The 13862-nt window shown below is 42.3% G+C and overlaps 1 long non-coding RNA gene across 3 annotated transcripts in view; it reads left to right on the forward strand.

The window, feature by feature from the left end:
- The window catches only part of LOC111526762, a 47750-nt gene extending 35182 nt beyond the window's left edge, over positions 1-12568 (forward strand). The window contains exons 7-8 of one of the 3 annotated variants that reach the window (XR_002726486.2): positions 138-4851; positions 12007-12568. This is a non-coding gene — a long non-coding RNA (uncharacterized LOC111526762). Of the gene's footprint in view, positions 1-137; positions 4950-12006 lie in introns of those variants that run through there. The other 2 variants (XR_002726488.2, XR_002726489.1) reach the window with 2 other exon arrangements.
- The last annotated feature ends 1294 nt before the right edge of the window (positions 12569-13862 follow it).

Below are 13862 nucleotides of genomic sequence, written 5' to 3' on the forward strand. Positions count from 1 at the left end.
TGAGGCTGGGGATTAAACAGTGGCTGTGTCACAAAGGCCTTCTAGGCAATCCTTGCAAGTGTGATTTCTTTTTTTCAAAATGCAGTGGAAAAACTTATTTGCAATCCTAAATCTTGGTCTATTCTTTGGTTTCGAAGTTTGGAGACTTGCCAGAATACTGATTCATTACCAGCAGTAGACTCAGGGATATATCGTGGGAATGCTTGTGTCTTTATGTAAGTTACCTTTATTTCTTCAGGAAAACGAAGTGAATATGAACTTCATTAAATTTTTGCCAAAGGTCTTTTGCCGAAAAAAGCTTTTTTCCTTGAAAAGAGTTATAGATGTTTGCTCGAAAAGCATGTGTGCATTGATTGGTCATCTATAGATTAGATTGGATTTTTCAGCCTCATTTATTATATTGGTTATGTCACAAGGTCATAATGCCTTCAACATTGTTTTGCCATAACAATACGAAGGGGCAAGACAAGGAAGAGGAGGAGGAGGAAGAGAAAGAAGAGACGTCAACATCAACCCCCCAGATGTCAGCTGGTGAACGTCATCCGCGTGGTTGGACATTAAATATGAGCCCATTAGGAAACGTGGGGGACATAACTCCATTATTAATACCAATGTGGGTGGTCCAAGTAAGTGACCCACATGTGATACTGGAAACTGGAAAGTGGAAGATGAAAAGAGCTTGTGCTGAGGGGAGAGGAACAGTGTCTCCGTAATCAGAATGCTTCAGGGGCTGTCATGCTGGAACGTAAATTAGCACACGATTTTGATAGAAGACATTTTGAATGCATTAGAAAAGCTTCAGCATGGTTCCCACCATGTACCCAGCAATTTAACAACCAGGCACACTACCAAAAGAATAAGCATGCCAACTAAGCAACATAACGAGACCCTGTTTTACAAAAACTAAGAAAAATTTAGGCAGGCATGGTGGCATGCACCTCTCGTTCCAGCTTCTCAGGAGGCTGAGGCGGGAGGATCGCTTGAACCCCGGAGGTCGAGGCTGCAGTGAGTTGTGATCACACCGCTGCACTCCAGCCTGGCTGACGGAGTGAGATCTTGCCTCAAAAAAAAAAAAAAAAGAAAAAGAAAAAGAAAAAAGCATGCACGGTAAGATTTTGTAACAGAGGTGACAATTGATCAAGTGTTTAGAGAAAAGTATTGGAATGAAATATTAGAAATAACCTAAATATTCAAGAACAGGCAATTATCAAAAGTGTTATGGCATATGCATAAAGTGAAATACTTTGAAATCATTATGTATTATGATGGGAGAAATACGAAAACTTAATGAAATATAGTTCTCGTGCCCTAATTGTTGTATATGTCACCATTCTATGGCAATACATGAAGGATGTCTTATTTTTTATTTTTATTTTTCCATATATTGAAGTATGATTTACACAAAGCAATGACCACAAATCTCAAACATGAAGCTCAGTGGACTTTCCCCATGTGTACAACTGTGTGCACACTACCCAGGTATAGGCATTGAACACACATACCACAAAGGCTGATCCCTGCTCCCTCCTGGCCAGCAGCCCTGGGAGCAAACATCACCACAACCTGTTCTGAAGATTCATTTCACTTCTATTTTGAATTTCATATGAATATGTATCTTTGTTATCATATGTATTATCTTGCTTCTGGCTTCTGTCAAGGAACATTATAGCTGTGAGATTCATATTTTTGCAGCATAGTTTATTATATTTTCTGTTGCAACATGGTATTCCACTGTGCAACATATTTATCCATTTAACTATAGCTGAACATTTAGATTCTTTATAGTTTTTTAGCTCTTATCAATAAAATTGCTATAAACATTTTTGTGTCTGTATTTTGGTGGGCATAGCAGTCATTTATACTGGGAGTAGTGGAATTGCTAACTCACAACTCTGCGTGTGTGTGTGTACATGTTTCTCTGTTGTAGATATCACCACTTTTCCAAAGTGGTTGCACCACTTTCTATGCCCATGGATGGTGCAAAGCTGCTTATGTATTTATGAGCTACGTGGACACCTCTTTCATAACACACATGCGCACAGACATCGCCTTGCTTTCTCACTCTCGTATGTCTTTTCATAAATAAAAGTAAGCTTTTAATCAAGTTCGACTTATTCATTCCTTCATTTATTGTCGCCATTTTTAGAAGATGCAATTATTTGTATTTTTGAAATTTCGATATATCAAACTTATGGAAATATTGTAAGAATAATTTTTAAAACTGTCGACAATGTGTTACCCAGACACACCAACTGGTACATTTTGCCCCATCACGTTATCTATCTATCATCTATCTATCTATCTATCATCTATTGATCATCTATCTATCATCTATCTATCGTCTATCTATCTATCATCTATCTACCTACCTAATCATCTATCTTACCATCTATCTATCATCTATCTAATGATCTCTCAACCTAATCATCTATCTATCATCTATCTATCTATCTTTTTCTGATCCATTTGAGACTAAGTTGTGGACATAGTGGTTCTTTAATTTTTACATACTTCATTGTGTATTTCCTGACAGCCTAAGCACAGCTATCACTATTGGGAAATATAATTGTAATGCAATACTATGATCTAATCCACTATCTGTATACTAAATTAAGTACTATATTATCTAGTGCACAATTTATTAATACACAACAATATCCTTGACAGCTTCTCTTTTCAGAGTCCTGGAACAAGACCTGGGGCATGACCTGCTGCACGTGTGGTGGCACCTGCCGTCCGCCGTGTGGTCGCACCTGCCGTCCGCCGTGTGGTGGCACCTGCCGTCCGCCGTGTGGTGGCACCTGCCGTCCTCTCTCACGCAGAGCAGCTCCTCGGGAGGTCTTTATCTCTCTTACCTCGACACCCTCCGAGTTCAGCCCAGTGATTTCTTCCAGCCCCTCAGTCTGGGTTTGTCTGATGCCTCCTCGACGTCCCATCCAGGTGTAGTCTGTGCAGCAGCAGCACCACCGAAGCCCCAGTGGCCTCTCCAGGCTTCCTGTTAATACCCCGTGCAGACGAGGCCGTCCTGCCTCCATGCTGAGGCTGACTTTGATCACGTGGTCAAGGGGCTGTTGGCCAGTTTTCTCCACCAAAGTTAGAACCTTTCCTTTTGTAACTAATAAGTAACTCGTGGGAAGATACTTTTTGTCCTGTTTCTCTTCATTCAGGATTTTCTTAGCTCACCACCCATTCCTTCTATATTTATTTGCTATCATTCTGCTGTGAGTGAAAACTTTTCCTTTTCATTTATTTAATCAGTCACTCATTAACACCATTTATTTATTTGTTTCAATCATATCAGTATAGACTTATAGAGTCTTTTTTGTTTTTCCTTTTTGCAGCGACAGGTCTGGCTGGGTGCCCAGGCTGGCCTCAAACTCCTGGGCTCAGGGGATCCTCTGGCCTCTGCGGTGCTACCACACCAGGCTAAACTCATGGATTTTTATCATGTTAATTATCACAATACTTTACTACAGTCACTCAGTTTGGCTGTAAAACGCTCCCAGCTCTGGCTGGTGGGAGCCTCTTTGAGCTGCTTAAGTGTCTCTGAACATGCACCAGTGTTCTCTGAAGACTTCCTCGCTCTCTAAGGCATTGAGACTCCCCGGCCGTGGTCTTGGGCTCAGCATTTTCTCCAGGGACGCTGGTTCTCGTCAGTGGAGAATGAGATTTGGAAACCAAGCTCTGGACCCTGGGTGAGCTCGTTGCTCCTGGGCCCTCTCAGCAGGCAGAGCCAGATGATACGTGTTTAGGAGGCTGAAACTTCTCCGAAGTAACGTAGTCCATGCATGTCCATGCCCTCCCTGGCAATCATAGACAGACCACTCTCCTCAAGATACTTCCCACGTGTTAAGCAAGTTGGCTTCAGAATTGCTAACTCACTCCCCTGCACAAAGCAGGTGACTGGTGTTCAGCCCTTGTTCCGTTGTGGAGACAGAATTTACACACAGTGAGATGCTCAGTGCTTCTGTGTGTGACTCAGTGACTTTGGCAATGTGGCCACCGAGGAACCCACATTCCCATCAAGACACAGAGCATTTCTGTCACCTGAGAAAGTCCCACTTGGGACACTTTTATCCCTAATGAACAAGTGTTTGTAGTTCTAGTGGCCACCGATCTGACAGCCAGAGCTTACCGACGCCGAGCTCCCCACGTCCTGTTGGGTGCATCCCTGGGGGCAGGTGTCACATGAGGCCACTGCCCACCTGCCCCAGAGATCACTGAGCATCTCCGCCTTTCGGTTTTTCCTCCCCAGTTCCCATTTGCCTGGTCTCTTTCCGGAGCTCCACTTTGTGAAAATTCACAGATGCTGCTACTCTACAAGAGAATACGGAGGCCGAGAAGCCGCCACGGGAGTTTCTGGTGTCCACACATCAGAGCCTTGCTCAGTCCACCACGCGGGAAGAAAGGTCTTCTTCCCAAACCTGTGTCCTGCGTCTCCGTCCTCGTCTCTCTGTTTTAGATGGTTAATCTTGAAATGTTTACTTTTAAATCATGTACACATTTACATAACTGAAAGCACTGATCCATTCTACAATTCTTATTTTTGAAAAGGCCAGAGCCTTTGTGACATTCATCAATCTCTTTTTCTCACAGAAAATTATTTTCACCATTTGCCACTTCTTTTTCTTTTTTAATTGAAATTGAATTCATAGAAGACAAAATTATCCACTTTACAGTGTCCACTGCGGTGGCATCTAGTACATTCACAGTGTCCTACAGCCACCATCTCTCTCGAGGTTCACGATTTTTCATCACCCCAGCACACCCTGGACCCGTGACTCCATTCGCCTTCTCCAGACTCGGCACTAATCTGCTTTTCATCTCTGCAGATATGCAAAGCGTCAAATGGTATGTGTCTGATCTCTTTCATTTGCCATGTTTCTGATGTTCATTTACTCTGTGGCAGGTATACTATTTAAATCTTTTTATAACTGAACAATATTCCTTTGTACATATGTATCTTAATTATTCATTCATGCATCCACTAACGAATGTGTGGGTTCTTTTACTGTTTGGATATTATAAATAACGTGGCTATAATTTGGATACATTTTTCTGTGCAGATATGTTTTCATTTCTCTTAGATACATACCTAGAAGTGGGATTGCTGTGTCACTCGGGAATTCTGTGTTTAACTTTTTGAGGAACCATCTCACTATTTACCAGTCTCTGAGTCACTTTTCATTCCAACCAGTGAGATATGAGGGCTTCTATTTATCATCAACACTTTTATTATTATTATTTTATTTATTATTATTATTATTATTTTTGAGATGTCACCCAGGCTGGAGTGCAGTGGTGCAATCTCGGCTCGCCACAAGCTCTGCCTCCCAGGTTCATGCCATTCTCCTGCCTCAGCCTCCCGAGTAGCTGGGACTACAGGCGCCCACCACCAGGCCTGGGTAATTGTTTTGTATTTTTAGTAGAGACAGGGTTTTAGCATGTTAGCCAGGATGGTCTTGATCTCCTGACCTCGTGATCCACCCACCTTGGCCTCCCGAAGTGCTGGGATTACAGACATGAGCCACTGCACCCGGCCTTATTTATTCGTTTTTTAAGGTGGAGTCTCACTCTGTCATCCAGGTTGGAGTGCAGTGGTGCGATCTCAGTGCACGGTGCCCAGCTAGTTTTTTTCTTTTTACTTTTTTGTATTTTTAGTAGAGACAGAGTTTTGCCATGTTGACCAGGCTAGTGTTGTATCTGACCTCAAGTGATCTGCCTGCCTAAGCCTTCCAAAATGCTGGGATTACAGGTATGAGCCACTGCAGCTGGGCCGTAAGTTACTGTGGCTGGCCTCACTTTTATTATTATAATTATAATTACTGTTATTGCCACCCTGGTGTTTATAACAAGGTGTCTCATTGTGGTTTTGATTGGCATTTCCTTAACGACCATAACATTGAACATATTTTCATGTTTTTGTTGGCTGTTTGTATATCTTCTTCAGAGAAAAGTCTGTTCAAGTCCTTGGCCCATTTGTTAATTGGGTTGTTTGCCTTTTTATTTTTTAGTTGCAGGAGTGTTTTTAGATATTTTGAACACTAGACCCTCTTCAAATACATAATCTGCAAACATTTTCTCCCATTCTGTGGGTTGTCTTTTCACTTTACTAATGGTGTCCTTTGATGCAAAAACCAAAAAGGTTTTAGTTTTGATAAATTTATATTTGATTGTTTGTTTTTGTTGCTTGTGCTTTGGGCATCATGTCTAAGACAGTAAGATATTATCCAATATCTCTGTTTTTTTTTCCTAAGCCTTTTATGTTTTTTATCTCTTATTTCATGTCTTTGATCCATTTTGAGTTGTTTTGGTAGAAGGTATGAGATACGGGTCTGCTGTCATTCTTCTGCGTGTGGATATCTAGGTTTTCCAGCAATATCTGTTGAAGAGACTGTTCACTGCCAGGGTCGTGCTGGCCATGTGGAGTGTCTTAGGAGGTGTTCTCTTCTCCTCAACTCTTTGGAAGAGTTTGAGTAGGATTGGTGTTAACTCTCTTCTGAGTGTTTGGTGGAATTCACCAGTGAAGGCAGCTGGTCTGAGACTTTTATTTTGTAGGAGGTTTTTATTGTTGATTCAATCACTTTCTTTCTTTGTTATAAGGCTCTTCAGATGTGTTTCTTATTGAGTCAGTTTTTGTAATTTATGTGCTTCTATGAATTGCCCATTCTACCAATATTATCTAATTTGTTTGCATGTAATTCTTTACAGTTTTCTCCTGTAATCTTTCTTATTTGTGAAAAGTCAGCAGAAATACCCCCACTTTTGTTTTCTAAGTTGTAGTTGTTCTTTTATTTGCCATAATCCTGCTAAAGATTGCCAATTTTGTTGATCTTTTCAAATAGTAAACTTATGTTTTCATTGATTCTATTATTTTTGTTCTGTTATTATTTCATTTATGCTCTAAACATTATTTTCTTCTATATGCTAGCTTTGCATTTAGTTTTCTCTTAGTTTTTTAGTTCTTCACAGTGTAAAGGTAGATTATGAATTTGAGGTCCTCTTTTATGGTGCAGGTATGGACAGCTATAAATTTTCCTTTGAGTGCTGCTTTGGCTACATCACCTAAGCTTTCGTATGTCATGTTTTCATTTTTGTTAGTCTCAAAGTATTTTCTGATATGGTCTTTCCTGGAGAATGTCTCATGTGTCCTTGAGAAGAATATATAAGTTGCTGGTGGTGGTGGAGTGCTCTGTCAGTGTTTGCTGGGTCTATTTGGTTTATACTGTTGTTTAGCTCCCCTATTTCCTTATTAATCTTCTGCCTAAATGTCTTATTTATAATTGAAAGTGAGGTACTGGAGTCTTCAACTGCTTTGACAGAACTCTCTGTTTCCTCTTGCACTTCTGCCAAATGCTTCCTGTATGTTGGGGCGCTACTATTTGTTGTGTTTTTGTGGAGGGGTCAATTCCTGGCATGTTCTACTGTATCATCTCCTTTGAGATCTCTCTGCTTGTCTCTTAAAGCCTTTCTTTAATGGTTCTGTGAGCTTTCTTCTATTGCATTTTGTGCAGGGCTTTTCTGGTAAACTCACCTAGGTTTCCAGCTCTTTCTTTAACTGCAGACTCTCAAACTTGAACTTTCATAAAAAACACCAAATCATCCACTTTTCTTCAAAGCTTTAGACATAAACCTCTCCCACATTGTGCTTGTGCACACATATACACACTCCTTTCTCCTCCTCATGGACAAGGAAGCTGCCCATGGGTATTAGCAAATGTAAATGGAGCCTGGGAGAAGGTGCTTAGAGGTGTTGTATGCAAAAGGCATCTCGACTACTGCTCAGTCAGCCTAAACGACCCTGTGCAGCATTTGAAATTCCTGGACAGGCCGGGCGCGGTGGCTCACGCCTGTAATCCCAGCACTTTGGGAGGCCGAAGTGGACGGATCACTAGGTCAGGAGATCGAGACCATCCTAACTAACATGGTGAAACCCTGTCTCTACTAAAAATACAAAAAATTCACTGAGCGTGGTTGTGAGCACCTGTAGTCCCAGCTACTCGGGAGGCTGAGGCAGGAGAATGGCATGAAGCTGGGAGGCGGAGCTTGCATTGAGCCTAGATCACGCCACTGCACTCCAGCCTGGGAGACAGAGCAAGACTCTGTCTCAAAAAAAAAAAAAAAAAAAGAAATTGCTGGACAAACTTATACCAAAATGTAGACAAGGTATGTTTCTGAAGATTGTACGATAACTGCCATATTCCTTTTGCTTTTCAGTGCTTGTACATTTTCCACAACATAGGTATTACTATTATACTAAGAAAAATATCTATGTAAGCTTTAACAATAAGAAATTATCAACAATATGTAGCAGTATATTCCTACTTAAATAACTTAGGTACTGCTGAAGAACAGATCCCAGTGAAGGAATATATTCTACAGGCAGGTGCAAATGGGAACTGATTTTGTATTTATGTGTCACCATCTACCAAAGAGCATAAAATCAGGATCCCATTATTTCTCACACTGTTCTTTTGGGCATATTCACAGGAGTAGACAAGATTGCTTTGTGTGCACTGACAGCTTCCTAAGTCCAGGAAGAGATCTTCCTGAATTGAGCAGTTGGCAGCACAGGGAAGGGACTCTGCCTTATCAGAATGAAGGATGTCAGTGAGGAACCAGGGAGTGCTGTTTCTTCGAACCCAGTGGGGAAACATCATGCCTTACCCTAAGCCTTGTGCCAGAATTACGCATGTCTCAGCACTTGGTTTGCCCTTGTTTATAACTTACTTTCCTTCCAGTGAACCACTTGCTTTCTATTTGCCTTCCTCATTTCTGAGGACCTCCTGGTGCGGAGGCTGAGTGCTGGGCTGGGAAGAGATGGTGCGTCAGTGCTGCACTGACCAGCCGCTCACTCCAGAGCAGATGGTCACTATGTCGCATTAGGCAAGGTGCTTTACTTTACCCCAAATGACCTCATTTTTATCATAAACTTGACTGTAAGTAGCTTTCCAGGGTGCTGTGAAAATTAAACCAGAAGCACTTGGCACCTCCAGGTCCTCAGGGCTTTCACCCATGTTCCTTGTTACTTGTAAACGAGCCTTTCATGTAGCCAGCATTTACACAGACGCCACTTCAAGGCATTGGTCTCCGTATTGATGACACAAAGATAAAGACATAGTACATTTTCTGCCCGTGAGGACATTTTCCCAGAGATTCTACAGGCTTTTTTGGAAACTTGAGTCTTCATTTCTTCAGGACAAATGCTCCCAGATGCACTAGCTGGGCTGTGTCATTACTGCGTGCTTTCCAGCTTGGTTCCGCAACTTCGTCTCCCCAGACCTGGTCTGAGTTCTCCAGTGTCTCTGCATCCTCACCAGCATTCTATGTTGTCACTATCTTATGTTTTTAATTTTAGCCACTCTGATAAGTGTGTGGCCACAGCTTGTTGCGCGTTTGATCTGTTCTCCTAAAGTCTGAGGATTGGGGCATCTTCCCACGCCCTCCTTGGCATCTGTGTATCCTCCTCAGTGAAATGTCTGTTGATGCTTTTTTCCCAGTTTCTGATTGAATTTTTCTAAACTGCTGAGTTGTGAGAATTCTTTCTGTGTCAAAGTTCTGCTCCTTTTTTTGTTCTTTGCAAATATATTTTCTCCCAGTCTGTATCCTGTCTTTTAATCCTCTTCATATGGGCTTTTACAGAGCAAAATGTTTAATTTTGAGGCGATGCAGTTCATCAATTTCTTGTCTTAGGAATCTTGCTTCTGGTGTCAAGTCTAAGGACTCTGCCAGGACCCACATCCCAGAGATTCTCTCCTGTGTTGTTTTTAAAAGGCTGTATGGTTTTCAGGTTTAAATTTAAGTCTTGATCCATTTAGAATTGATATATTAGGTATGGGGTTTAGGTTGATTTTCTTTCTCTCCGTTTTCTTTTTTCTTTTTTGGCCTATAGATGTCCAATTGGCCTATGTGTCTATCCTACCACAGTGCTGCACAATTTTTATTTCTGCAACAATATATTTTGAAATTGGATAGAGTGATTCCTTCCACTTTATTCTGGTTTGTTTTATACATTTCCTTTTAGCTTAGTGAATGAGGCCTGACTCTTGTTTTCATTTAATGAATATCTGTTAGCCTGTTCTGGGCCAGGAACTCTGTTTACAAAAGTAAACACTGAATTTTCATTGAGTATGCAGGCTGTCAGAAGAGATAGATCAAAACAGAAACTAACAATGAACATAAAAGTTGTTTAAAATTAGAATAAATCTTATGCAGAAGAAGAGAGCTGGAGTGGGTGAGAACGTGGGTCCTTTTGGATAGGGCAGTCAGGTCTCTGCAAAGCCACATGTTGAACTGAGAAAAGCTGAGAAGCCACAGACATGCCAAAACACAGGTGAACAATGAGCTGGAAGCATGGACAAGCTCAGAGCACGTGGGCGCTGGAGGAGGCAGTGAGGCCAGGGAGGGGCTGAGATAGGGAAGTGGAGGCAGGAGTCAGGCTTGACCACAAACCAGCCACAGATAACAGGAAAATGGAGCTTTGTCTGGAGATTGCGTGGATGAATCATGAATTGGTCTATGCTTGAAAATCATTGCTGTTGCTTTGGGTTGCAGGGGCTGCCAATCGTGGAAATAGGGAGGACCGAGAGAGAGAGAGTGTGGCAGTCCAGGGAGGAAATGGGTCTCCCGAGCTTGGATTGGGGCAGTGGACCAGTAAGGATGTATTTGTGAAGCATCTGGGAAGAAGAGTTGGGAAGGTTTTCTGCTGGAGTGTCACTGGGATGTGCGCTCTGGCCTGGGGCACAGGCGTGGTGGAGGGCGTGGCTTGGTCTGAATTTATTCAGGTTGAAACCTCTGTGAGCCCTGAAATGCCAGAGGCTCGATTCACAGTCACTTGCGTGACTGGTGTTAAAGTTGTTTCATCCGCACCGGTTCTACTTAAGTCCATGTTTTGTTTTCTTTTTAAATTCTGTAAAATCCCAAAAACAGTATAATAAACAACAATGCATGCTTAAATAAGAGCCCATAGGGAGGAGACACGTGGTTCAATCTGGAGTTCAGAATGGTTCACAGAGGAAGGAAGGGCATTTGCACCTTGGGTGGGATTTTGCTGGCCTGGAAGGTGCAACGTATCATGGGCAGGGTGTTCAGGCCTCACCCGGGTGTGGTTCCACCTCTGATGAGAACCAGCTTGGGGCGTGGGTGTCAGGGAGGCCCAGGACTTTGAATGGATCCCTCAAGAATAACTATTTGATGCTGACGAACCATTTAGCGGCAGATCTCAGGTCATGTGAGTTTATAAGTATGATTGTGGCTGATGCAGGACGGTTGGGAGTTGACGGAGAAGGAGACGCTTCCTTGTGGGTAGCAGCTCCCGGGGTTACTCTCCTGCCTTTCATCATGTTGAGCTGAGGTTTGCAGTATTTTTTTTTTGTTTTACTTACTTATTTGTCCAGTGAGTCTTTTCTGATGAGCTTTCAGATTTCATGAGTTCAGTTCACCTTCTGTCTGTTCCCTGTTATGTTGGCCAAGAGCTGCCCGTGATCCCGTAAAGAAATTGTGAATATTGGCTTTTGAGTAAATGAATAGGAACAGAAAAGGTGTCTTAACCTCCCCGTCCTCACCAACTACCGAGATAGAAATTGTTGAAGGCACTGAGAAGTTTCGGTTACAGTTTCAAGTAGTTGGGGAAATTTGTCTCTGTAAATAATGAAGAAACAACTTCCAGATCTAGTTTAGAATGGCATCATAATGGGGATATAATGTTAGAATAACAAGGCTAATCTCATTGTCTCAAGGAATGAAAACTGTTCTTTCATGTACATCTGTAACCATAAAGTGAGAGTCGTAACAAAAATATAAGCATTGACGTGTTCCAAGAGCCAAGAGCCTCAACATGACAGGTGCCAGCCTTGGTGTCAAGGGGATTCTCTGGAGAATTTTAACACCATAATTTCTATGTTTATGTGATCGCTTCCAGTAATTACTTGTATGTTTTTCAAAGACGCTTAGCTGCCATCTAAGTTTAAAATTGTATGTGCTTTATTATAAGCTCTCATTTTTTAGGTTATGCTAAGAATAAGAACATGGGCATTGGGACGGCACATCCACGTGGATTTAAGGATTGATTTGCCACTTTATTAATCATAGACCTTTGAGCAGTGACGTTCCTTCCATATGCCTCAGTTTTCTGTCCAGTAAGTGGGGAGACATCGTACCCATCTCCTGAGGATGCTGGGGTGAAAAGCGAGACCCCACAAGCAGCACAGTGACTGCCGGCGACGGCTAGCTCTTGTTCTTGGGAACCAAAATGCTCTGTGCGAGTTAAGGAACACTCACCATTTTATTTGTATCTCACAATGATCTCATGGTAGAAACACTTTTGTCTTTAGGGCCAGAGAAGGCAAGGTCCAGGCTGCTCTCAGTCCCACGGGGTCAACTCAAAGTGTGAGCTCAGACCGCCTGGGTCCAATTCCAGGGCTCACTCTGGGAGCCCACACCCCCCTGCTGGACAGTCTGTCCCCCAGCCCCTCCCCAGGTGTATATATCTATGTGTGCATGTGTGCAGGGGTGTAGTGTGTGTATGTGTGTGCATGTGAGTACATGTGTGTGGGAGTGCTTGTGCCTGTGTGTATATACGTGTGTGTGCTTGTGTGCATGTCTGTACCTGTGTGTGCATGTGTGTATATACCTGTGTGTGCAGGAGTGTAGTGCATGTGTGTATCTGTGTACATGTGTGCGGGAGTACTTGTGTATGTCTGTGTGTGCATGTGTGTATATACCTACCTGTGTGTGCGTGTGTGTACATACCTGTGTGTGTGTGTATACCTGTGTGTGCATGTGTGTATATACCTGTGTATACGTGTGTATATTCCTGTGTGGGGGTGTGTGTATATACTTTGTGTGTGTACCTGTGTGTGCACGTGTGTATATACCTGTGCGGGAGTGTATATACCTGTGTGTGTGTGTGTATATACCTGTGTGGGCATGTTTGTATATAACTGTGTGCGTGTGTGTATACCTGTGTGTGCGTGTGTATATACCTGTGTGTACGTGTACCTCTGCGTATGCATGTGTGCATATATCTGTGCGTATGTGTATGTACCTGTGTGTGCGTGTGTGCAAGGGAGTTGTACATGTGTGTATGTCTGTATATGTGTGTGCATGTGCGTGTGTTTTTTACGACCATCTGTAAGGTTTGTGGGCCAAGTCTGGGTGAAAGCCTGAGAGGAAATGAGGTTTCCTCTCTTTGGGAATACGTATTCAGGATGGGAGAGTCTGGCAAAGTTTCCTGAGGGTTCGTCTATATTTATTGCACATAGGAATGTACTCAGGCAGAGTGTCAAAGGGAGATGTCAGATAACTCAGAACCTTCATTCCTCATAAAGAACCCAAACCCTCCTTCAACTATATCCATTGCCTTTTTATTTTACATTTGTAGGGATTCATGAACTTAACAAAAAAAAGGACAATAAAAGATGATTAAACATTTGAGGGCATTTTGAATTTGTGTGCTACGGCATAGCTAAAAGGTAGTTTTAAGAGTATCCAGAGAAACAAAGTGCTCCAGATTTATTTGGATGGAAAACAGAACACACTTGATTTGATTTGTAAATGTAGTTTTCTGTCCATAAAGATAGCTGGCACCAGAATGAGTTCTAGAAAGTGACTGTGAGGGGATCTGGTCAGAGGGTGAAGTGATTCCTAAAGGAGAGGGAAACAGCAATGGCCAGTGTGAGCTTTCTTTGTGAGAAAAGGATGTGATTGGATTGTTAAATTTGCATGTGAATATGCCTGGGATGTAAATACCTTTTTATAAGGACAATAGAAGGGTCAGAGGCTTGTTAAATTGAAGTTCGTTTCTGTGGACAGTCAGGGACCTTCTGAGGAGACTTCTTCAGTCCCTTCCAAGCCTGTGATGA

Source organism: Piliocolobus tephrosceles, chromosome 15, assembly GCF_002776525.5.
Source record: "Piliocolobus tephrosceles isolate RC106 chromosome 15, ASM277652v3, whole genome shotgun sequence".
In the NCBI taxonomy this organism is placed as follows: domain Eukaryota; kingdom Metazoa; phylum Chordata; class Mammalia; order Primates; family Cercopithecidae; genus Piliocolobus; species Piliocolobus tephrosceles.